General features: G+C 38.7%; 3 non-coding genes across 3 annotated transcripts; all 3 read right to left on the reverse strand.

Annotated features, from left to right (window-relative positions):
* Positions 1-13962: 13962 nt before the first annotated feature.
* TRNAT-GGU (transfer RNA threonine (anticodon GGU)) lies at positions 13963-14035 on the reverse strand. The gene has a single exon. It is a non-coding gene; the product is annotated as a tRNA-Thr (tRNA).
* Positions 14036-18054: 4019 nt separating this feature from the next.
* TRNAT-GGU (transfer RNA threonine (anticodon GGU)) lies at positions 18055-18127 on the reverse strand. Its single transcript has one exon. It is a non-coding gene; the product is annotated as a tRNA-Thr (tRNA).
* A 3261-nt stretch (positions 18128-21388) lies between these two features.
* Positions 21389-21461, reverse strand: TRNAT-GGU (transfer RNA threonine (anticodon GGU)). The gene has a single exon. It is a non-coding gene; the product is annotated as a tRNA-Thr (tRNA).
* Between the last annotated feature and the right edge of the window lie 2610 nt (positions 21462-24071).

The raw sequence follows: 24071 nt of genomic DNA on the forward strand, positions 1-24071 counted from the left end.
CGCAGGTTTTTCTTCTTCAAGACACAAAATCCGTGATTACGATTTCTTATTGAAAATCGAATTTTAACAGTTTTTTGAATGAATATCGTTACACTGCTTGAATTAAGGCAAAAAGTATAAAAATAATGGTTTCAATGAATATATTTGAAAATAGTGAAGAAATACTCAAAGTATGCTTCTTTGGCCGTGAAACGTCGATTTTGAAAATGTTATTAAAAATCGGGGTAAATTTTTAATTATTGTTCAATCGAGATGAAATCACTTTCAATGAGTGTTTTATAGGCAATTAAGCTGAATTCGGTCAAACATTTCTCCAGAAAAAAATGCATTCAAAAGTGTACCGAAAAAATCGCTTGTTTTTTTTCTTCAAGATACAAAATCCGTGACAACGATTTCTTATTTAAAATTGAATTTTAACAGTTTTTTGAATGAATATCGTTACATTGCTTGAATTAAAGCAAAAATATAAAAATAATGGTTTCAGTGGTTATATTTGAAAATAGTGAAGAAATACTCAAAATATGCTTCTTTGGCCGTGAAACGTCGATTTTGAAAATGTTATTAAAAATCGAGGTACATTTTTATTTATTGTTCAATCGAGATGAAATCACTTTTAATGAGTGTTTTATAGGGAATGAAGCTGAATTCGGTCAAAAATTTCTCCAGAAAAAAATTCATTCAAAAAAGTACCGAAAAAATCGCATGTTTTTCTTCTTCAAGATACAAAATCCGTGACATCGATTTCTTATTGAAAAATTGAATTTTAACAGTTTTTTGAATGAATATCGTTACATTGCTTGAATTAAAGCAAAAAGTATAAAAATAATGGTTTCAGTGAACATATTTGAAAATAGTGAAGAAATACTCAAAGTATGCTTCTTTGGCCGTGAAACGTCGATTTTGAAAATGTTATTAAAAATCGAGGTAAATTTTTAATTATTGTTCAATCAAGATGAAATCACTTTCAAAGAGTGTTTTATAGGGAATTAAGCTGAATTCGGTCAAACATTTCTCCAAAAAAAAAATGCATTCAAAAGTGTACCGAAAAAATCGCATGTTTTTTTTCTTCAAGATACCATATCCGTGACAACGATTTCTTATTGAAAATTGAATTTTAACAGTTTTTTGAATGAATATCGTTACATTGCTTGAATTAAAGCAAAAAGTATAAAAATAATGGTTTCAGTGGTTATATTTGAAAATAGTGAAGAAATACTCAAAATATGCTTCTTTGGCCGTGAAACGTCGATTTTGAAAATGTTATTAAAAATCGAGGTATATTTTTATTTATTGTTCAATCGAGATGAAATCACTTTTAATGAGTGTTTTATAGGGAATTAAGCTGAATTCGGTCAAAAATTTCTCCTGAAAAAAATGCATTCAAAAAAGTACCGAAAAAATCGCATGTTTTTCTTCTTCAAGATACAACATCCGTGACAACGATTTCTTATTGAAAAATTTAATTTTAACAGTTTTTTGATTGAATATCGTTACATTTGCTTGAATTAAAGCAAAAAGTATAAAAATAATGCTTTCAGTGAACATCTTTGAAAATAGTGAAGAAATACTCAAAGTATGCTTCTTTGGCCGTGAAACGTCGATTTTGAAAATGTTATTAAAAATCGAGGTAAATTTTTAATTATTGTTCAATCGAGATGAAATCACTTTCAATGAGTGTTTTATAGGGAATTAAGCTGAATTCGGTCAAAAATTTCTCCAGAAAAAAATTCATTCAAAAAAGTACCGAAAAAATCGCAGGTTTTTCTTCTTCAAGACACAAAATCCGTGATTACGATTTCTTATTGAAAATCGAATTTTAACAGTTTTTTGAATGAATATCGTTACACTGCTTGAATTAAGGCAAAAAGTATAAAAATAATGGTTTCAATGAATATATTTGAAAATAGTGAAGAAATACTCAAAGTATGCTTCTTTGGCCGTGAAACGTCGATTTTGAAAATGTTATTAAAAATCGGGGTAAATTTTTAATTATTGTTCAATCGAGATGAAATCACTTTCAATGAGTGTTTTATAGGCAATTAAGCTGAATTCGGTCAAACATTTCTCCAGAAAAAAATGCATTCAAAAGTGTACCGAAAAAATCGCTTGTTTTTTTTCTTCAAGATACAAAATCCGTGACAACGATTTCTTATTTAAAATTGAATTTTAACAGTTTTTTGAATGAATATCGTTACATTGCTTGAATTAAAGCAAAAATATAAAAATAATGGTTTCAGTGGTTATATTTGAAAATAGTGAAGAAATACTCAAAATATGCTTCTTTGGCCGTGAAACGTCGATTTTGAAAATGTTATTAAAAATCGAGGTATATTTTTATTTATTGTTCAATCGAGATGAAATCACTTTTAATGAGTGTTTTATAGGGAATTAAGCTGAATTCGGTCAAAAATTTCTCCTGAAAAAAAATGCATTCAAAAAAGTACCGAAAAAATCGCATGTTTTTCTTCTTCAAGATACAACATCCGTGACAACGATTTCTTATTGAAAAATTTAATTTTAACAGTTTTTTGATTGAATATCGTTACATTTGCTTGAATTAAAGCAAAAAGTATAAAAATAATGCTTTCAGTGAACATCTTTGAAAATAGTGAAGAAATACTCAAAGTATGCTTCTTTGGCCGTGAAACGTCGATTTTGAAAATGTTATTAAAAATCGAGGTAAATTTTTAATTATTGTTCAATCGAGATGAAATCACTTTCAATGAGTGTTTTATAGGGAATTAAGCTGAATTCGGTCAAAAATTTCTCCAGAAAAAAATTCATTCAAAAAAGTACCGAAAAAATCGCAGGTTTTTCTTCTTCAAGACACAAAATCCGTGATTACGATTTCTTATTGAAAATCGAATTTTAACAGTTTTTTGAATGAATATCGTTACACTGCTTGAATTAAGGCAAAAAGTATAAAAATAATGGTTTCAATGAATATATTTGAAAATAGTGAAGAAATACTCAAAGTATGCTTCTTTGGCCGTGAAACGTCGATTTTGAAAATGTTATTAAAAATCGGGGTAAATTTTTAATTATTGTTCAATCGAGATGAAATCACTTTCAATGAGTGTTTTATAGGCAATTAAGCTGAATTCGGTCAAACATTTCTCCAGAAAAAAATGCATTCAAAAGTGTACCGAAAAAATCGCTTGTTTTTTTTCTTCAAGATACAAAATCCGTGACAACGATTTCTTATTTAAAATTGAATTTTAACAGTTTTTTGAATGAATATCGTTACATTGCTTGAATTAAAGCAAAAATATAAAAATAATGGTTTCAGTGGTTATATTTGAAAATAGTGAAGAAATACTCAAAATATGCTTCTTTGGCCGTGAAACGTCGATTTTGAAAATGTTATTAAAAATCGAGGTACATTTTTATTTATTGTTCAATCGAGATGAAATCACTTTTAATGAGTGTTTTATAGGGAATGAAGCTGAATTCGGTCAAAAATTTCTCCAGAAAAAAATTCATTCAAAAAAGTACCGAAAAAATCGCATGTTTTTCTTCTTCAAGATACAAAATCCGTGACATCGATTTCTTATTGAAAAATTGAATTTTAACAGTTTTTTGAATGAATATCGTTACATTGCTTGAATTAAAGCAAAAAGTATAAAAATAATGGTTTCAGTGAACATATTTGAAAATAGTGAAGAAATACTCAAAGTATGCTTCTTTGGCCGTGAAACGTCGATTTTGAAAATGTTATTAAAAATCGAGGTAAATTTTTAATTATTGTTCAATCAAGATGAAATCACTTTCAAAGAGTGTTTTATAGGGAATTAAGCTGAATTCGGTCAAACATTTCTCCAAAAAAAAAATGCATTCAAAAGTGTACCGAAAAAATCGCATGTTTTTTTTCTTCAAGATACCATATCCGTGACAACGATTTCTTATTGAAAATTGAATTTTAACAGTTTTTTGAATGAATATCGTTACATTGCTTGAATTAAAGCAAAAAGTATAAAAATAATGGTTTCAGTGGTTATATTTGAAAATAGTGAAGAAATACTCAAAATATGCTTCTTTGGCCGTGAAACGTCGATTTTGAAAATGTTATTAAAAATCGAGGTATATTTTTATTTATTGTTCAATCGAGATGAAATCACTTTTAATGAGTGTTTTATAGGGAATTAAGCTGAATTCGGTCAAAAATTTCTCCTGAAAAAAATGCATTCAAAAAAGTACCGAAAAAATCGCATGTTTTTCTTCTTCAAGATACAACATCCGTGACAACGATTTCTTATTGAAAAATTTAATTTTAACAGTTTTTTGATTGAATATCGTTACATTTGCTTGAATTAAAGCAAAAAGTATAAAAATAATGCTTTCAGTGAACATCTTTGAAAATAGTGAAGAAATACTCAAAGTATGCTTCTTTGGCCGTGAAACGTCGATTTTGAAAATGTTATTAAAAATCGAGGTAAATTTTTAATTATTGTTCAATCGAGATGAAATCACTTTCAATGAGTGTTTTATAGGGAATTAAGCTGAATTCGGTCAAAAATTTCTCCAGAAAAAAATTCATTCAAAAAAGTACCGAAAAAATCGCAGGTTTTTCTTCTTCAAGACACAAAATCCGTGATTACGATTTCTTATTGAAAATCGAATTTTAACAGTTTTTTGAATGAATATCGTTACACTGCTTGAATTAAGGCAAAAAGTATAAAAATAATGGTTTCAATGAATATATTTGAAAATAGTGAAGAAATACTCAAAGTATGCTTCTTTGGCCGTGAAACGTCGATTTTGAAAATGTTATTAAAAATCGGGGTAAATTTTTAATTATTGTTCAATCGAGATGAAATCACTTTCAATGAGTGTTTTATAGGCAATTAAGCTGAATTCGGTCAAACATTTCTCCAGAAAAAAATGCATTCAAAAGTGTACCGAAAAAATCGCTTGTTTTTTTTCTTCAAGATACAAAATCCGTGACAACGATTTCTTATTTAAAATTGAATTTTAACAGTTTTTTGAATGAATATCGTTACATTGCTTGAATTAAAGCAAAAATATAAAAATAATGGTTTCAGTGGTTATATTTGAAAATAGTGAAGAAATACTCAAAATATGCTTCTTTGGCCGTGAAACGTCGATTTTGAAAATGTTATTAAAAATCGAGGTATATTTTTATTTATTGTTCAATCGAGATGAAATCACTTTTAATGAGTGTTTTATAGGGAATTAAGCTGAATTCGGTCAAAAATTTCTCCTGAAAAAAATGCATTCAAAAAAGTACCGAAAAAATCGCATGTTTTTCTTCTTCAAGATACAACATCCGTGACAACGATTTCTTATTGAAAAATTTAATTTTAACAGTTTTTTGATTGAATATCGTTACATTTGCTTGAATTAAAGCAAAAAGTATAAAAATAATGCTTTCAGTGAACATCTTTGAAAATAGTGAAGAAATACTCAAAGTATGCTTCTTTGGCCGTGAAACGTCGATTTTGAAAATGTTATTAAAAATCGAGGTAAATTTTTAATTATTGTTCAATCGAGATGAAATCACTTTCAATGAGTGTTTTATAGGGAATTAAGCTGAATTCGGTCAAAAATTTCTCCAGAAAAAAATTCATTCAAAAAAGTACCGAAAAAATCGCAGGTTTTTCTTCTTCAAGACACAAAATCCGTGATTACGATTTCTTATTGAAAATCGAATTTTAACAGTTTTTTGAATGAATATCGTTACACTGCTTGAATTAAGGCAAAAAGTATAAAAATAATGGTTTCAATGAATATATTTGAAAATAGTGAAGAAATACTCAAAGTATGCTTCTTTGGCCGTGAAACGTCGATTTTGAAAATGTTATTAAAAATCGGGGTAAATTTTTAATTATTGTTCAATCGAGATGAAATCACTTTCAATGAGTGTTTTATAGGCAATTAAGCTGAATTCGGTCAAACATTTCTCCAGAAAAAAATGCATTCAAAAGTGTACCGAAAAAATCGCTTGTTTTTTTTCTTCAAGATACAAAATCCGTGACAACGATTTCTTATTTAAAATTGAATTTTAACAGTTTTTTGAATGAATATCGTTACATTGCTTGAATTAAAGCAAAAATATAAAAATAATGGTTTCAGTGGTTATATTTGAAAATAGTGAAGAAATACTCAAAATATGCTTCTTTGGCCGTGAAACGTCGATTTTGAAAATGTTATTAAAAATCGAGGTATATTTTTATTTATTGTTCAATCGAGATGAAATCACTTTTAATGAGTGTTTTATAGGGAATTAAGCTGAATTCGGTCAAAAATTTCTCCTGAAAAAATTGCATTCAAAAAAGTACCGAAAAAATCGCATGTTTTTCTTCTTCAAGATACAAAATCCGTGACAACGATTTCCTATTGAAAAATTTAATTTTAACAGTTTTTTGATTGAATATCGTTACATTTGCTTGAATTAAAGCAAAAAGTATAAAAATAATGCTTTCAGTGAACATATTTGAAAATAGTGAAGAAATACTCAAAGTATGCTTCTTTGGCCGTGAAACGTCGATTTTGAAAATGTTATTAAAAATCGAGGTAAATTTTTAATTATTGTTCAATCGAGATGAAATCACTTTCAATGAGTGTTTTATAGGGAATTAAGCTGAATTCGGTCAAAAATTTCTCCAGAAAAAAATTTATTCAAAAAAGTACCGAAAAAATCGCAGGTTTTTCTTCTTCAAGACACAAAATCCGTGATTACGATTTCTTATTGAAAATTGAATTTTAACAGTTTTTTGAATGAATATCGTTACACTGCTTGAATTAAAGCAAAAAGTATAAAAATAATGGTTTCAATGAATATATTTGAAAATAGTGAAGAAATACTCAAAGTATGCTTCTTTGGCCGTGAAACGTCGATTTTGAAAATGTTATTAAAAATCGGGGTAAATTTTTAATTATTGTTCAATCGAGATGAAATCACTTTCAATGAGTGTTTTATAGGCAATTAAGCTGAATTCGGTCAAAAATTTCTCCAGAAAAAAATGCATTCAAAAGTGTACCGAAAAAATCGCTTGTTTTTTTTCTTCAAGATACAAAATCCGTGACAACGATTTCTTATTTAAAATTGAATTTTAACAGTTTGTTGAATGAATATCGTTACATTTGCTTGAATTAAAGCAAAAAGTATAAAAATAATGGTTTCAGTGGTTATATTTGAAAACAGTGAACAAATACTCAAAATATGCTTCTTTGGCCGTGAAACGTCGATTTTGAAAATGTTATTAAAAATCGAGGTACATTTTTATTTATTGTTCAATCGAGATGAAATCACTTTTAATGAGTGTTTTATAGGGAATTAAGCTGAATTCGGTCAAAAATTTCTCCAGAAAAAAATGCATTCAAAAAAGTACCGAAAAAATCGCATGTTCTTCTTCTTCAAGATACAAAATCCGTGACAACGATTTCTTATTGAAAAATTGAATTTTAACAGTTTTTTGAATGAATATCGTTACATTTGCTTGAATTAAAGCAAAAAGTATAAAAATAATGGTTTCAGTGAATATATTTGTAAATAGTGAAGAAATACTCAAAATATGCTTCGTTGGCGGTGAAACGTCGATTTTTAAAATGTTATTAAAAATCGAGGTACATTTTTATTTATTGTTCAATCGAGATGAAATCACTTTTATTGAGTGTTTTATAGGGAATTAAGCTGAATTCGGTCAAACATTTCTCCAGAAAAAAATGCATTCAAAAGTGTACCGAAAAAATCGCATGTTTTTTTTCTTCAAGATACAAAATCCGTGACAACGATTTCTTATTTAAAATTGAATTTTAACAGTTTGTTGAATGAATATCGTTACATTTGCTTGAATTAAAGCAAAAAGTATAAAAATAATGGTTTCAGTGGTTATATTTGAAAACAGTGAACAAATACTCAAAATATGCTTCTTTGGCCGTGAAACGTCGATTTTGAAAATGTTATTAAAAATCGAGGTACATTTTTATTTATTGTTCAATCGAGATGAAATCACTTTTAATGAGTGTTTTATAGGGAATTAAGCTGAATTCGGTCAAAAATTTCTCCAGAAAAAAATGCATTCAAAAAAGTACCGAAAAAATCGCATGTTTTTCTTCTTCAAGATACAAAATCCGTGACAACGATTTCTTATTGAAAAATTGAATTTTAACAGTTTTTTGAATGAATATCGTTACATTTGCTTGAATTAAAGCAAAAAGTATAAAAATAATGGTTTCAGTGAATATATTTGTAAATAGTGAAGAAATACTCAAAATATGCTTCGTTGGCGGTGAAACGTCGATTTTTAAAATGTTATTAAAAATCGAGGTACATTTTTAATTATTGTTCAATCGAGATGAAATCACTTTTAATGAGTGTTTTATAGGGAATTAAGCTGAATTCGGTCAAACATTTCTCCAGAAAAAAATGCATTTAAAAGTGTACCGAAAAAATCGCATGTTTTTTTTCTTCAAGATACAAAATCCGTGACAACGATTTCTTATTTAAAATTGAATTTTAACAGTTTGTTGAATGAATATCGTTACATTTGCTTGAATTAACGCAAAAATTACAAAAATAATGGTTTCAGTGGTTATATTTGAAAACAGTGAACAAATACTCAAAATGTTTTTCTTAGGCCGAGTTACGTCGATTTTGAAAATGTTATTAAAAATCGAGGTACATTTTTATTTATTGTTCAATCGAGATGAAATCACTTTTATTGAGTGTTTTATAGGGAATTAAGCTGAATTCGGTCAAACATTTCTCCAGAAAAAAATGCATTCAAAAGTGCACCGAAAAAATCGCATGTTTTTTTTCTTCAAGATACAAAATCCGTGACAACGATTTCTTATTTAAAATTGAATTTTAACAGTTTGTTGAATGAATATCGTTTTTTTTGCTTGAATTAAAGCAAAAAGTATAAAAATAATGGTTTCAGTGGTTATTTTTGAAAATAGTGAAGAAATACTCAAAATATGCTTCTTTGGCCGTGAAACGTCGATTTTGAAAATGTTATTAAAAATCGAGGTACATTTTTATTTATTGTTCAATCGAGATGAAATCACTTTTAATGAGTGTTTTATAGGGAATTAAGCTGAATTCGGTCAAAAATTTCTCCAGAAAAAAATTCATTCAAAAAAGTACCGAAAAAATCGCAGGTTTTTCTTCTTCAAGACACAAAATCCGTGAATACGATTTCTTACTGAAAATTGAATTTTAACAGTTTTTTGAATGAATATCGTTACATTGCTTGAATTAAAGCAAAAAGTATAAAAATAATGGTTTCAGTGAACATATTTGAAAATAGTGAAGAAATACTCAAAATATGCTTCTTTGGCCGTGAAACGTCGATTTTGAAAATGTTATTAAAAATCGAGGTACATTTTTATTTATTGTTCAATCGAGATGAAATCACTTTTAATGAGTGTTTTATAGGGAATTAAGCTGAATTCGGTCAAAAATTTCTCCAGAAAAAAATGCATTCAAAAAAGTACCGAAAAAATCGCATGTTTTTCTTCTTCAAGATACAAAATCCGTGACTGCGATTTCTTATTGAAAAATTGAATTTTAACAGTTTTTTGAATGAATATCGTTACATTTGCTTGAATTAAAGCAAAAAGTATAAAAATAATGGTTTCAGTGAATATATTTGTAAATAGTGAAGAAATACTCAAAATATGCTTCGTTGGCGGTGAAACGTCGATTTTTAAAATGTTATTAAAAATCGAGGTACATTTTTAATTATTGTTCAATCGAGATGAAATCACTTTTAATGAGTGTTTTATAGGGAATTAAGCTGAATTCGGTCAAACATTTCTCCAGAAAAAAATGCATTTAAAAGTGTACCGAAAAAATCGCATGTTTTTTTTCTTCAAGATACAAAATCCGTGACAACGATTTCTTATTTAAAATTGAATTTTAACAGTTTGTTGAATGAATATCGTTACATTTGCTTGAATTAACGCAAAAATTACAAAAATAATGGTTTCAGTGGTTATATTTGAAAACAGTGAACAAATACTCAAAATGTTTTTCTTAGGCCGAGTTACGTCGATTTTGAAAATGTTATTAAAAATCGAGGTACATTTTTATTTATTGTTCAATCGAGATGAAATCACTTTTATTGAGTGTTTTATAGGGAATTAAGCTGAATTCGGTCAAACATTTCTCCAGAAAAAAATGCATTCAAAAGTGCACCGAAAAAATCGCATGTTTTTTTTCTTCAAGATACAAAATCCGTGACAACGATTTCTTATTTAAAATGGAATTTTAACAGTTTGTTGAATGAATATCGTTTTTTTTTGCTTGAATTAAAGCAAAAAGTATAAAAATAATGGTTTCAGTGGTTATTTTTGAAAATAGTGAAGAAATACTCAAAATATGCTTCTTTGGCCGTGAAACGTCGATTTTGAAAATGTTATTAAAAATCGAGGTACATTTTTATTTATTGTTCAATCGAGATGAAATCACTTTTAATGAGTGTTTTATAGGGAATTAAGCTGAATTCGGTCAAAAATTTCTCCAGAAAAAAATTCATTCAAAAAAGTACCGAAAAAATCGCAGGTTTTTCTTCTTCAAGACACAAAATCCGTGAATACGATTTCTTACTGAAAATTGAATTTTAACAGTTTTTTGAATGAATATCGTTACATTGCTTGAATTAAAGCAAAAAGTATAAAAATAATGGTTTCAGTGAACATATTTGAAAATAGTGAAGAAATACTCAAAGTATGCTTCTTTGGCCGTGAAACGTCGATTTTGAAAATGTTATTAAAAATCGAGGTAAATTTTTAATTATTGTTCAATCGAGATGAAATCACTTTCAATGAGTGTTTTATAGGGAATTAAATGGTTGTCACGTATTGTGGAAAAGTTTTGACTTTTTACGCTACATCTGAGACCCCACAACACCTCTCCCGGGTGGGCTCGAACCACCAACCTTTCGATTAACAGCCGAACGCGCTAACCATTCAGCCGCGGAAGCTCAGAAATTAAATGGTTGTCACGTATTGTGGAAAAGTTTTGACTTTTTACGCTACATCTGAGACCCCACAACACCTCTCCCGGGTGGGCTCGAATACCAACCTTTCGATTAACAGCTGAACGCGCTAACCATTGCGCCACGGAAGCCCAAAAATGAAATGGTCGTCAGGTATTGTGGAAAAACTTTGGCTATTTACGTTACATTTGAGATCCCAAAACACCGCTCCCGGGTGGGCTCGAACCACCAACCTATTGCTTAACAGCCGAACGCGCTAACCATTGAGCCACGGAAGCTCAGAAAATAAATGGTTATCACGTATTATGGAAAAAGTTTGACTTTTCACGCTACATCTGAGACCTCACAACACCGCTCCCGGATGGGCTCGAACCACCAACCTTTCGATTAACAGCCGAACGCGCTAACATTGAGCCACGGAAGCCCATAAATTAAATGGTCGTCAGGTATAGTGGAAAAACTTTGGCTTTCCACGTTACGTTTGAGATCCCACAACACCGCGCCCGGCTGGGCTCGAACCACCAACCTATTGGTTAACAGCCGAACGCCCTAACCATTGCGCCACGGAAGCCCAAAAATTAAATGATCGTCAGGTATTGTGGAAAAACTTTGGCTTTCTACGTTACATTTGAGATCCCACAACGCCGCTCCCGGGTGGGCTCGAACCACTAACCTATTAGTTAACAGCCGAACGCGGTAACCATTGAGCCACGGAAGCTCAGAAATTAAATGGTTGTCACGTATTGTGGAAAAACTTTGACTTTTTACGTAACATCTGAGACCTCATAGCACCGCTCCCGGGTGTGCTTGAACCACCAACCTTTCTGTTAACAGCCGAACGCGCTAACGATTGCGCCACGGAAGCCCAAAATTTAAATGGTCGTCCGGTATTGTGGAAAAACCTTGACTTTTTACGTCACATCTGAGACGTCACAACACCGCTCCCGGATGGGCTCGAACCACCAACCTATTGGTTAACAGCCGAACGCGCGAACCATTGAGCCACGGAAGCTCAGAAATTAAATGGTTGTCACGTATTGTGGATAAGTTATGACTTATTACGTTACATCTGAGACCCTACAACACCTCTCTCGGTTGGGCTCGAACCACCAACCTATTGGCTAACAGCCGAACGCGCTAAGCATTGAGCCACGGAAGCTCAGAAATTAAATGGTTGTTACGTATTGTGGAAAAGTTTTGACATTTTACGCTACATCTGAGACCCCACAACACCTCTCCCGGGTGGGCTCGAACCTTCAACCTTTCGATTAACAGCTGAACGCGCTAGTCATTGCGGCACGGAAGCCCAAAAATTAAATGTTCGTCAGGCATTGTGGAAAAACTCTGACATTTTACGTTACATCTGAGACCTCACTACACCGCTCCCGGATGGGCTCGAACCACCAACCTATTGGTTAAAAGCCGAACGCGCTAACCATTGCGCCACGGAAGCCCAAAAATTAAATGGTCGTCAGGTGTTGTGGAAAAAACCTTGGCTTTTTACGTCACATCTGAGACGTCACAACACCTATTCCGGTTGGGCTCGAACCACCAACCTTTCGGTTAACAGCCGAAGGCGCTAACCATTGCGCCAAGGAAGCCCAAAAATTTAAAGGTCGTCTGGTATTGTGGCAAAACTTTGGCTTTCTACGTTACATTTGAGATCCCACACCACCGCTCCCGGGTGGGCTCGAACCACCAACCTATTGGTTAACAGCCGAACGCGCGAACCATTGAGCCACGGAAGCTCAGAAATTAAATGGTTGTCACGTATTGTGGATAACTTATGACTTATTACGTTACATTTGAGACCCTACAACACCTCTCTCGGTTGGGCTCGAACCACCAACCTATTGGCTAACAGCCGAACGCGCTAAGCATTGAGCCACGGAAGCTCAGAAATTAAATGGTTGTTACGTATTGTGGAAAAGTTTTGACATTTTACGCTACATCTGAGACCCCACAAAACCTCTCCCGGGTGGGCTCGAAACACCAACCTTTCGATTAACAGCTGAACGCGCTAAGTATTGCGCCACGGAAGCCCAAAAATTAAATGTTCGTCAGGTATTGTGGAAAAACTCTGACAATTTACGTTACATTCGAGACGTCACAACACCGCTCCCGGGTGTGCTCGAACCACCAACCTTTCTGTTAACAGCCAAACGCGCTAACCATTGCGCCAAGGAAGCCCAAATATTAAATATTCGTCAGGTATTGTGGAAAAACTCTGACATTTTACGTCACATCTGAGAACTCACAACACCTCTCCCGGGTGGGCTCGAACCACCAACCTTTCGATTAACAGAAGAACGCGCTAACCATTGCGCCACGGAAGCTCAAAAATTAAATTGTCGTCAGGTATTGTGGAAAAACTTTGGCTTTCTACGTTACATTTGAGATCCCACAACACCACTCCCGGGTGGGCTCGAACCACCAACCTATTGGCTAACAGCCGAACGCGCTAAACATTGAGCCACGGAAGCTCAGAAATTAAATCGTTGTCACGTATTGTGGAAAAGTTTTGACTTTTTACGCTACATCTGAGACCCCACAACACCTCTCTCGGGTGGGCTCGAACCACCAACCTTTCGATTAACAGCTGAACGCGCTAACCATTGCGCCCCGGAAGCCCAAAAATTAAATGGTCGTCAGGTATTGTGGAAAAACTTTGGCTTTCTACGTTACATTTGAGATCCCACAACACCGCTCCCGGGTGGGCTCGAACCACCAACCTATTGGCTAACAGCCGAACGCGCTAACCATTGAGCCACGAAAGCTCAGAAATTAAATGGTTGTCACGTATTGTGGAAAAGTTTTGATTTTTTACGCTACATCTGAGACCCCACAACACCTCTCTCGGGTGGGCTCGAACCACCAACCTTTCGATTAACAGCTGAACGCGCTAATTATTGCGCCACGGAAGCCCAAAAATTAAATGGTCGTCAGGTATTCTGGAAAAACTTTGGCTTTCTACGTTACATTCGTGATCCCACAACACCGCTCCCGGGTGGGCTTGAACCACCAACCTTTCGGTTACCAGCCGAACGCGCTAACCATTGCGCCACGGAAGCCCAAAAATTAAATGGTTGTCAGGTATTGTGGAAAAACTTTGGCTTTCTACGTTACATGTGAGATCCCACAACACCGCTCCCGGGTGGCCTCGAACCACCAACCTATTGGTTAACAGCCGATCGCGCTAACCATTGAGCCACGGAAGCCCAAAAATTAAATGGTCGTCAGGTATTGTGGAAAAACCTTGACTTTTTACGTAACATCTGAGACGTCACAACACCGCTCTCGGATGGGCTTGAACCAAAACCTTTCGGTTAACAGCCGAACGCGCTAACCATTGCGCCACGGAAGCCCAAAAATTAAATGGTCGTCAGGTATTGTGGAAAAACTTTGGCTTTCTACGTTACATTCGAGATCCCACAACACCGCTCTCGGGTATGCTTGAAGCGCCAACCTATTGGCTAACAGCCGAACGCGCTAACCATTGAGCCACGGAAGCTCAGAAATTAAATGGTTGTCAGGTATTGTGGAAAAACTTTGGCTTTCTACGTTTCATTTGAGACCCCACAACCACCAACCTTTCGATTAACAGCTGAACGCGATAACCATTGAGCCACGGAAGCTCAGAAATTAAATGGTCGTCAGGTATTGTGGAAAAACTTTGGCTTTCTACGTTACATTTGAGATCCCACAACACCGCTCCCGGGTGGGCTCGAACCACCAACCTATGGGTCAACAGAAGAACGCGCTAACCATTGCGCCACGGAAGCCCAAAAATTAAATGCTCGTCAGGTTTTGCGTAAAAACCTAGACTTTTTACGTCACATCTGAGACCTCACAACACCGCTCCCGTATGAGCTCGAACCACCAACCTATTGGTTAACAGCCGAACGCGCTAACCATTGAGCCACGGAAGCTCAGAAATTAAATGATTGTCACGTATTGTGGATAAGTTTTGACTTTTTACGCTACATATGAGACCCCACAACACCTCTCCCGGGTGGGCTCGAACCTTCAACCTTTCGATTAACAGCTGAACGCGCTAATCATTGCGCCACGGAAGCCCAAAAATTAAATGGTCGTCAGGTATTGTGGAAAAACCTTGACTTTTTACGTCACATCTGAGACCTCACAACACAGCTCCCGGATGGGCTCGAACTACCAAACTATTGGTTAACTGCCGAACGCGCTAACCATTGAGCCACGGATGCCCAGAAATTAAATGGTCGTCAGGTATTGTGGAAAAACTTTGGCTTTCTACGTTACATTTGAGATCCCACAACACCGCTTTTGGGTGGGCTCGAAACACCAACCTTTCGATTAACAGCTGAACGCGCTAATTATTGCGCCACGGAAGCCCAAAAATTAAATGTTCGTCAGGTATTGTGGAAAAACTCTGACATTTTACGTTACATTCGAGACGTCACAACACCGCTCCCGGGTGTGCTCGAACCACCAACCTTTCTGTTAACAGCCAAACGCGCTAACCATTGCGCCAAGGAAGCCCAAATATTAAATATTCGTCAGGTATTGTGGAAAAACTCTGACATTTTACGTCACATCTGAGAACTCACAACACCGCTCCCGTGTGGGCCCGAACCACCAACCTATTGGTTAACAGCCGAACACGCTAAACATTGAGCCACGGAAGCTCAGAAATTAAATCGTTGTCACGTATTGTGGAAAAGTTTTGACTTTTTACGCTACATCTGAGACCCCACAACACCTCTCCCGGGTGGGCTCGAACCACCAACCTTTCGATTAACAGAAGAACGCGCTAACCATTGCGCCACGGAAGCTCAAAAATTAAATGGTCGTCAGGTATTGTGGAAAAACCTTGACATTTTACGTCACATCTGAGACCTCACAACACCGCTCCCGGATGGGCTCGAACTACCAAACTATTGGTTAACAGCCGAACGCGCTAACCATTGAGCCACGGAAGCTCAGAAATTAAATGGTCGTCAGGTATTGTGGAAAAACTTTGGCTTTCTACGTTACATTTGAGATCCCACAACACCGCTCCCGGGTGGGCTCGAACCACCAACCTATTGGCTAACAGCCGAACGCGCTAAACATTGAGCCACGGAAGCTCAGAAATTAAATCGTTGTCACGTATTGTGGAAAAGTTTTGACTTTTTACGCTACATCTGAGACCCCACAACACCTCTCCCGGGTGGGCTCGAACCACCAACCTTTCGATTAACACCTGAACGCGCTAACCATTGCGCCCCGGAAGCCCAAAAATTAAATGGTCGTCAGGTATTGTGGAAAAACTTTGGCTTTCTACGTTACATTTGAGATCCCACAACACCGCTCCCGGGTGGGCTCGAACCACCAACCTATTGGCTAACAGCCGAACGCGCTAACAATTGAGCCACGAAAGCCCAAAAATTAAATGTTCGTCAGGTATTGTGGAAAAACTCTGACATTTTACGTTACATTCGAGACGTCACAACACCGCTCCCGGGTGTGCTCGAACCACCAACCTTTCTGTTAACAGCCAAACGCGCTAACCATTGCGCCAAGGAAGCCCAAATATTAAATATTCGTCAGGTATTGTGGAAAAACTCTGACATTTTACGTCACATCTGAGAACTCACAACACCGCTCCCGGGTGGGCCCGAACCACCAACCTATTGGTTAACAGCCGAACACGCTAAACATTGAGCCACGGAAGCTCAGAAATTAAATCGTTGTCACGTATTGTGGAAAAGTTTTGACTTTTTACGCTACATCTGAGACCCCACAACACCTCTCCCGGGTGGGCTCGAACCACCAACCTTTCGATTAACAGAAGAACGCGCTAACCATTGCGCCACGGAAGCTCAAAAATTAAATGGTCGTCAGGTATTGTGGAAAAACCTTGACATTTTACGTCACATCTGAGACCTCACAACACCGCTCCCGGATGGGCTCGAACTACCAAACTATTGGTTAACAGCCGAACGCGCTAACCATTGAGCCACGGAAGCTCAGAAATTAAATGGTCGTCAGGTATCGTGGAAAAACTTTGGCTTTCTACGTTACATTTGAGATCCCACAACACCGCTGCCGGGTGGGCTCGAACCACCAACCTATTGGCTAACAGCCGAACGCGCTAAACATTGAGCCACGGAAGCTCAGAAATTAAATCGTTGTCACGTATTGTGGAAAAGTTTTGACTTTTTACGCTACATCTGAGACCCCACAACACCTCTCCCGGGTGGGCTCGAACCACCAACCTTTCGATTAACAGCTGAACGCGCTAACCATTGCGCCCCGGAAGCCCAAAAATTAAATGGTCGTCAGGTATTGTGGAAAAACTTTGGCTTTCTACGTTACATTTGAGATCCCACAACACCGCTCCCGGGTGGGCTCGAACCACCACCCTATTGGCTAACAGCCGAACGCGCTAACAATTGAGCCACGAAAGCTCAGAAATTAAATGGTTGTCACGTATTGTGGAAAAGTTTTGACTTTTTACGCTACATCTGAGACCCCACAACACCTCTCCCGGGTGGGCTCGAACCACCAACCTTTCGATTAACAGAAGAACGCGCTAACCATTGCGCCACGGAAGCTCAAAAATTAAATGGTCGTCAGGTATTGTGGAAAAACCTTGACATTTTACGTCACATCTGAGACCTCACAACACCGCTCCCGGATGGGCTCGAACTACCAAACTATTGGTTAACAGCCGAACGCGCTAACCATTGAGCCACGGAAGCTCAGAAATTAAATGGTCGTCAGGTATTGTGGAAAAACTTTGGCTTTCTACGTTACATTTGAGATCCCACAACACCGCTCCCGGGTGGGCTCGAACCACCAACCTATTGGCTAACAGCCGAACGCGCTAAACATTGAGCCACGGAAGCTCAGAAATTAAATCGTTGTCACGTATTGTGGAAAAGTTTTGACTTTTTACGCTACATCTGAGACCCCACAACACCTCTCTCGGGTGGGCTCGAACCACCAACCTTTCGATTAACAGCTGAACGCGCTAATTATTGCGCCACGGAAGCCCAAAAATTAAATGGTCGTCAGGTATTCTGGAAAAACTTTGGCTTTCTACGTTACATTCGTGATCCCACAACACCGCTCCCGGGTGGGCTTGAACCACCAACCTTTCGGTTACCAGCCGAACGCGCTAACCATTGCGCCACGGAAGCCCAAAAATTAAATGGTCGTCAGGTATTGTGGAAAAACTTTGGCTTTCTACGTTACATGTGAGATCCCACAACACCGCTCCCGGGTGGCCTCGAACCGCCAACCTATTGGTTAACAGCCGAACGCGCTAACCATTGAGCCACGGAAGCCCAAAAATTAAATGGTCGTCAGGTATTGTGGAAAAACCTTGACTTTTTACGTAACATCTGAGACGTCACAACACCGCTCCCGGATGGGCTTGAACCACCAACCTTTCGGTTAACAGCCGAACGCGCTAACCATTGCGCCACGGAAGCCCAAAAATTAAATGGTCGTCAGGTATTGTGGAAAAACTTTGGCTTTCTACGTTACATTCGAGATCCCACAACACCGCTCCCGGGTATGCTTGAAGCGCCAACCTATTGGCTAACAGCCGAACGCGCTAACCATTGAGCCACGGAAGCTCAGAAATTAAATGGTTGTCAGGTATTGTGGAAAAACTTTGGCTTTCTACGTTACATTTGAGACCCCACAACCACCAACCTTTCGATTAACAGCTGAACGCGCTAACCATTGAGCCACGGAAGCTCAGAAATTAAATGGTCGTCAGGTATTGTGGAAAAACTTTGGCTTTCTACGTTACATTTGAGATCCCACAACACCGCTCCCGGGTGGGCTCGAACCACCAACCTATGGGTCAACAGCAGAACGCGCTAACCATTGCGCCACGGAAGCCCAAAAATTAAATGCTCGTCAGGTTTTGCGTAAAAACCTAGACTTTTTACGTCACATCTGAGACCTCACAACACCGCTCCCGGATGGGCTTGAACCAAAACCTTTCGGTTAACAGCCGAACGCGCTAACCATTGCGCCACGGAAGCCCAAAAATTAAATGGTCGTCAGGTATTGTGGAAAAACTTTGGCTTTCTACGTTACATTCGAGATCCCACAACACCGCTCCCGGGTATGCTTGAAGCGCCAACCTATTGGCTAACAGCCGAACGCGCTAACCATTGAGCCACGGAAGCTCAGAAATTAAATGGTTGTCAGGTATTGTGGAAAAACTTTGGCTTTCTACGTTTCATTTGAGACCCCACAACCACCAACCTTTCGATTAACAGCTGAACGCTCTAACCATTGAGCCACGGAAGCTCAGAAATTAAATGGTCGTCAGGTATTGTGGAAAAACTTTGGCTTTCTACGTTACATTTGAGATCCCACAACACCGCTCCCGGGTGGGCTCGAAACACCAACCTTTCGATTAACAGCTGAACGCGCTAATTATTGCGCCACGGAAGCCCAAAAATTAAATGTTCGTCAGGTATTGTGGAAAAACTCTGACATTTTACGTTACATTCGAGACGTCACAACACCGCTCCCGGGTGTGCTCGAACCACCAACCTTTCTGTTAACAGCCAAACGCGCTAACCATTGCGCCAAGGAAGCCCAAATATTAAATATTCGTCAGGTATTGTGGAAAAACTCTGACATTTTACGTCACATCTGAGAACTCACAACACCGCTCCCGGGTGGGCCCGAACCACCAACCTATTGGTTAACAGCCGAACACGCTAAACATTGAGCCACGGAAGCTCAGAAATTAAATCGTTGTCACGTATTGTGGAAAAGTTTTGACTTTTTACGCTACATCTGAGACCCCACAACACCTCTCCCGGGTGGGCTCGAACCACCAACCTTTCGATTAACAGAAGAACGCGCTAATTATTGCGCCACGGAAGCCCAAAAATTAAATGTTCGTCAGGTATTGTGGAAAAACTCTGACATTTTACGTTACATTCGAGACGTCACAACACCGCTCCCGGGTGTGCTCGAACCACCAACCTTTCTGTTAACAGCCAAACGCGCTAACCATTGCGCCAAGGAAGCCCAAATATTAAATATTCGTCAGGTATTGTGGAAAAACTCTGACATTTTACGTCACATCTGAGAACTCACAACACCGCTCCCGGGTGGGCCCGAACCACCAACCTATTGGTTAACAGCCGAACACGCTAAACATTGAGCCACGGAAGCTCAGAAATTAAATCGTTGTCACGTATTGTGGAAAAGTTTTGACTTTTTACGCTACATCTGAGACCCCACAACACCTCTCCCGGGTGGGCTCGAACCACCAACCTTTCGATTAACAGAAGAACGCGCTAACCATTGCGCCACGGAAGCTCAAAAATTAAATGGTCGTCAGGTATTGTGGAAAAACCTTGACATTTTACGTCACATCTGAGACCTCACAACACCGCTCCCGGATGGGCTCGAACTACCAAACTATTGGTTAACAGCCGAACGCGCTAACCATTGAGCCACGGAAGCTCAGAAATTAAATGGTCGTCAGGTATTGTGGAAAAACTTTGGCTTTCTACGTTACATTTGAGATCCCACAACACCGCTCCCGGGTGGGCTCGAACCACCAACCTATTGGCTAACAGCCGAACGCGCTAAACATTGAGCCACGGAAGCTCAGAAATTAAATGTTCGTCAGGTATTGTGGAAAAACTCTGACATTTTACGTTACATTCGAGACGTCACAACACCGCTCCCGGGTGTGCTCGAACCACCAACCTTTCTGTTAACAGCCAAACGCGCTAACCATTGCGCCAAGGAAGCCCAAATATTAAATATTCGTCAGGTATTGTGGAAAAACTCTGACATTTTACGTCACATCTGAGAACTCACAACACCGCTCCCGGGTGGGCCCGAACCACCAACCTATTGGTTAACAGCCGAACACGCTAAACATTGAGCCACGGAAGCTCAGAAATTAAATCGTTGTCACGTATTGTGGAAAAGTTTTGACTTTTTACGCTACATCTGAGACCCCACAACACCTCTCCCGGGTGGGCTCGAACCACCAACCTTTCGATTAACAGAAGAACGCGCTAACCATTGCGCCACGGAAGCTCAAAAATTAAATGGTCGTCAGGTATTATGGAAAAACCTTGACATTTTACGTCACATCTGAGACCTCACAACACCGCTCCCGGATGGGCTCGAACTACCAAACTATTGGTTAACAGCCGAACGCGCTAACCATTGAGCCACGGAAGCTCAGAAATTAAATGGTTGTCACGTATTGTGGAAAAGTTTTGACTTTTTACGCTACATCTGAGACCCCACAACACCTCTCTCGGGTGGGCTCGAACCACCAACCTTTCGATTAACAGCTGAACGCGCTAATTATTGCGCCACGGAAGCCCAAAAATTAAATGGTCGTCAGGTATTCTGGAAAAACTTTGGCTTTCTACGTTACATTCGTGATCCCACAACACCGCTCCCGGGTGGGCTTGAACCACCAACCTTTCGGTTACCAGCCGAACGCGCTAACCATTGCGCCACGGAAGCCCAAAAATTAAATGGTCGTCAGGTATTGTGGAAAAATTTGGCTTTTTACGTTACATGTGAGATCCCACAACACCGCTCCCGGGTGGCCTCGAACCACCAACCTATTGGTTAACAGCCGAACGCGCTAACCATTGAGCCACGGAAGCCCAAAAATTAAATGGTCGTCAGGTATTGTGGAAAAACCTTGACTTTTTACGTAACATCTGAGACGTCACAACACCGCTCCCGGATGGGCTTGAACCACCAACCTTTCGGTTAACAGCCGAACGCGCTAGCCATTGCGCCACGGAAGCCCAAAAATTAAATGGTCGTCAGGTATTGTGGAAAAACTTTGGCTTTCTACGTTACTTTCGAGATCCCACAACACCGCTCCCGGGTATGCTTGAAGCGCCAACCTATTGGCTAACAGCCGAACGCGCTAACCATTGAGCCACGGAAGCTCAGAAATTAAATGGTTGTCAGGTATTGTGGAAAAACTTTGGCTTTCTACGTTACATTTGAGACCCCACAACCACCAACCTTTCGATTAACAGCTGAACGCGCTAACCATTGATCCACGGAAGCTCAGAAATTAAATGGTCGTCAGGTATTGTGGAAAAACTTTGGCTTTCTACGTTACATTTGAGATCCCACAACACCGCTCCCGGGTGGGCTCGAACCACCAACCTATGGGTCAACAGCAGAACGCGCTAACCATTGCGCCACGGAAGCCCAAAAATTAAATGCTCGTCAGGTTTTGCGTAAAAACCTAGACTTTTTACGTCACATCTGAGACCTCACAACACCGCTCCCGGATGAGCTCGAACCACCAACCTATTGGTTAACAGCCGAACGCGCTAACCATTGAGCCACGGAAGCTCAGAAATTAAATGATTGTCACGTATTGTGGACAAGTTTTGACTTTTTACGCTACATATGAGACCCCACAACACCTCTCCCGGGTGGGCTCGAACCTTCAACCTTTCGATTAAGAGCTGAACGCGCTAATCATTGCGCCACGGAAGCCCAAAAATTAAATGGTCGTCAGGTATTGTGGAAAAACCTTGACTTTTTACGTCACATCTGAGACCTCACAACACCGCTCCCGGATGGGCTCGAACTACCAAACTATTGGTTAACAGCCGATTGCGCTAACCATTGAGCCACGGATGCTCAGAAATTAAATGGTCGTCAGGTATTGTGGAAAAACTTTGGCTTTCTACGTTACATTCGAGATCCCACAACACCGCTCCCGGGTATGCTTGAAGCACCAACCTATTGGCTAACAGCCGAACGCGCTAACCATTGCGCCACGGAAGCCCAAAAATTAAATGCTCGTCAGGTTTTGCGTAAAAACCTTGACTTTTTACGTCACATCTGAGACCTCACAACACCGCTCCCGGATGGGCTCGAACTACCAAACTATTGGTTAACAGCCGAACGCACTAACCATTGAGCCACGGATGCTCAGAAATTAAATGCTCGTCAGGTTTTGCGTAAAAGCCTTGACTTTTTACGTCACATCTGAGACCTCACAACACCGCTCCCGGATGAGCTCGAACAACCAACCTATTGGTTAACAGCCGAACGCGCTAACCATTGCGCCACGGAAGCCCAAAAATTCAATGTTCGACAGGTATCGTGGAAAAACTCTGACATTTTATGTTACATTTGAGACGTCACAACACCGCTCCCGGGAGAGCTCAAACCACCAGTCTTTTGAATAGCAGCTGAACGCGCTAACCATTGCGCCACGGAAGCCCAAAAATTAAATGGTCGTCAGGTATTTTGGAAAAACCTTGACTTTTAACGTCACATCACCGCTCCCGGATGGGCTCGAACCACCAACCTATTGGTTAACAGCCGAACGCGCTAACCATTGAGCCACGGAAGCCCAAAGTTAAATGCTCGTCAGGTATTGTGTAAAAACCTTGACTTTTTACGTCACATCTGAGACCTCACAACACCGCTCCCGGATGGGCTCGAACCACCAACCTATTGGTTAACAGCCGAACGCGCTAACCATTGAGCCACGGAAGTCCAAAGTTAAATGCTCGTCAGGTATTGTGTAAAAACCTTGACTTTTTACGTCACATCTGAGACCTCACAACACCGCTCCCGGATGGGCTCGAACCACCAACCTATTGGTTAACAGCCAAACGCGCTAACCATTGAGCCACGGAAGCTCAGAAATTAAATGGTTGTCACGTATTGTGGAAAAGTTTTGACTTTTTACGCTACATCTGAGACCCCACAACACCTCTCCCGGGTGGGCTCGAACCACCAACCTTTCGATTAACAGAAGAACGCGCTAACCATTGCGCCCCGGAAGCCCAAAAATTAAATGGTCGTCAGGTATTGTGGAAAAACTTTGGCTTTCTACGTTACATTTGAGATCCCACAACACCGCTCCCGGGTGGGCTCGAACCACCAACCTATTGGCTAACAGCCGAACGCGCTAACCATTGAGCCACGAAAGCTCAGAAATTAAATGGTTGTCACGTATTGTGGAAAAGTTTTGACTTTTTACGCGACATCTGAGACCCCACAACACCTCTCTCGGGTGGGCTCGAACCACCAACCTTTCGATTAACAGCTGAACGCGCTAATTATTGCGCCACGGAAGCCCAA

This window comes from Phalangium opilio, unplaced genomic scaffold (genome assembly GCF_054372755.1).
Source record: "Phalangium opilio isolate 3A_F unplaced genomic scaffold, DU_Popi_V2 ptg000087l_1, whole genome shotgun sequence".
NCBI classification, from domain to species: Eukaryota; Metazoa; Arthropoda; class Arachnida; order Opiliones; family Phalangiidae; genus Phalangium; species Phalangium opilio.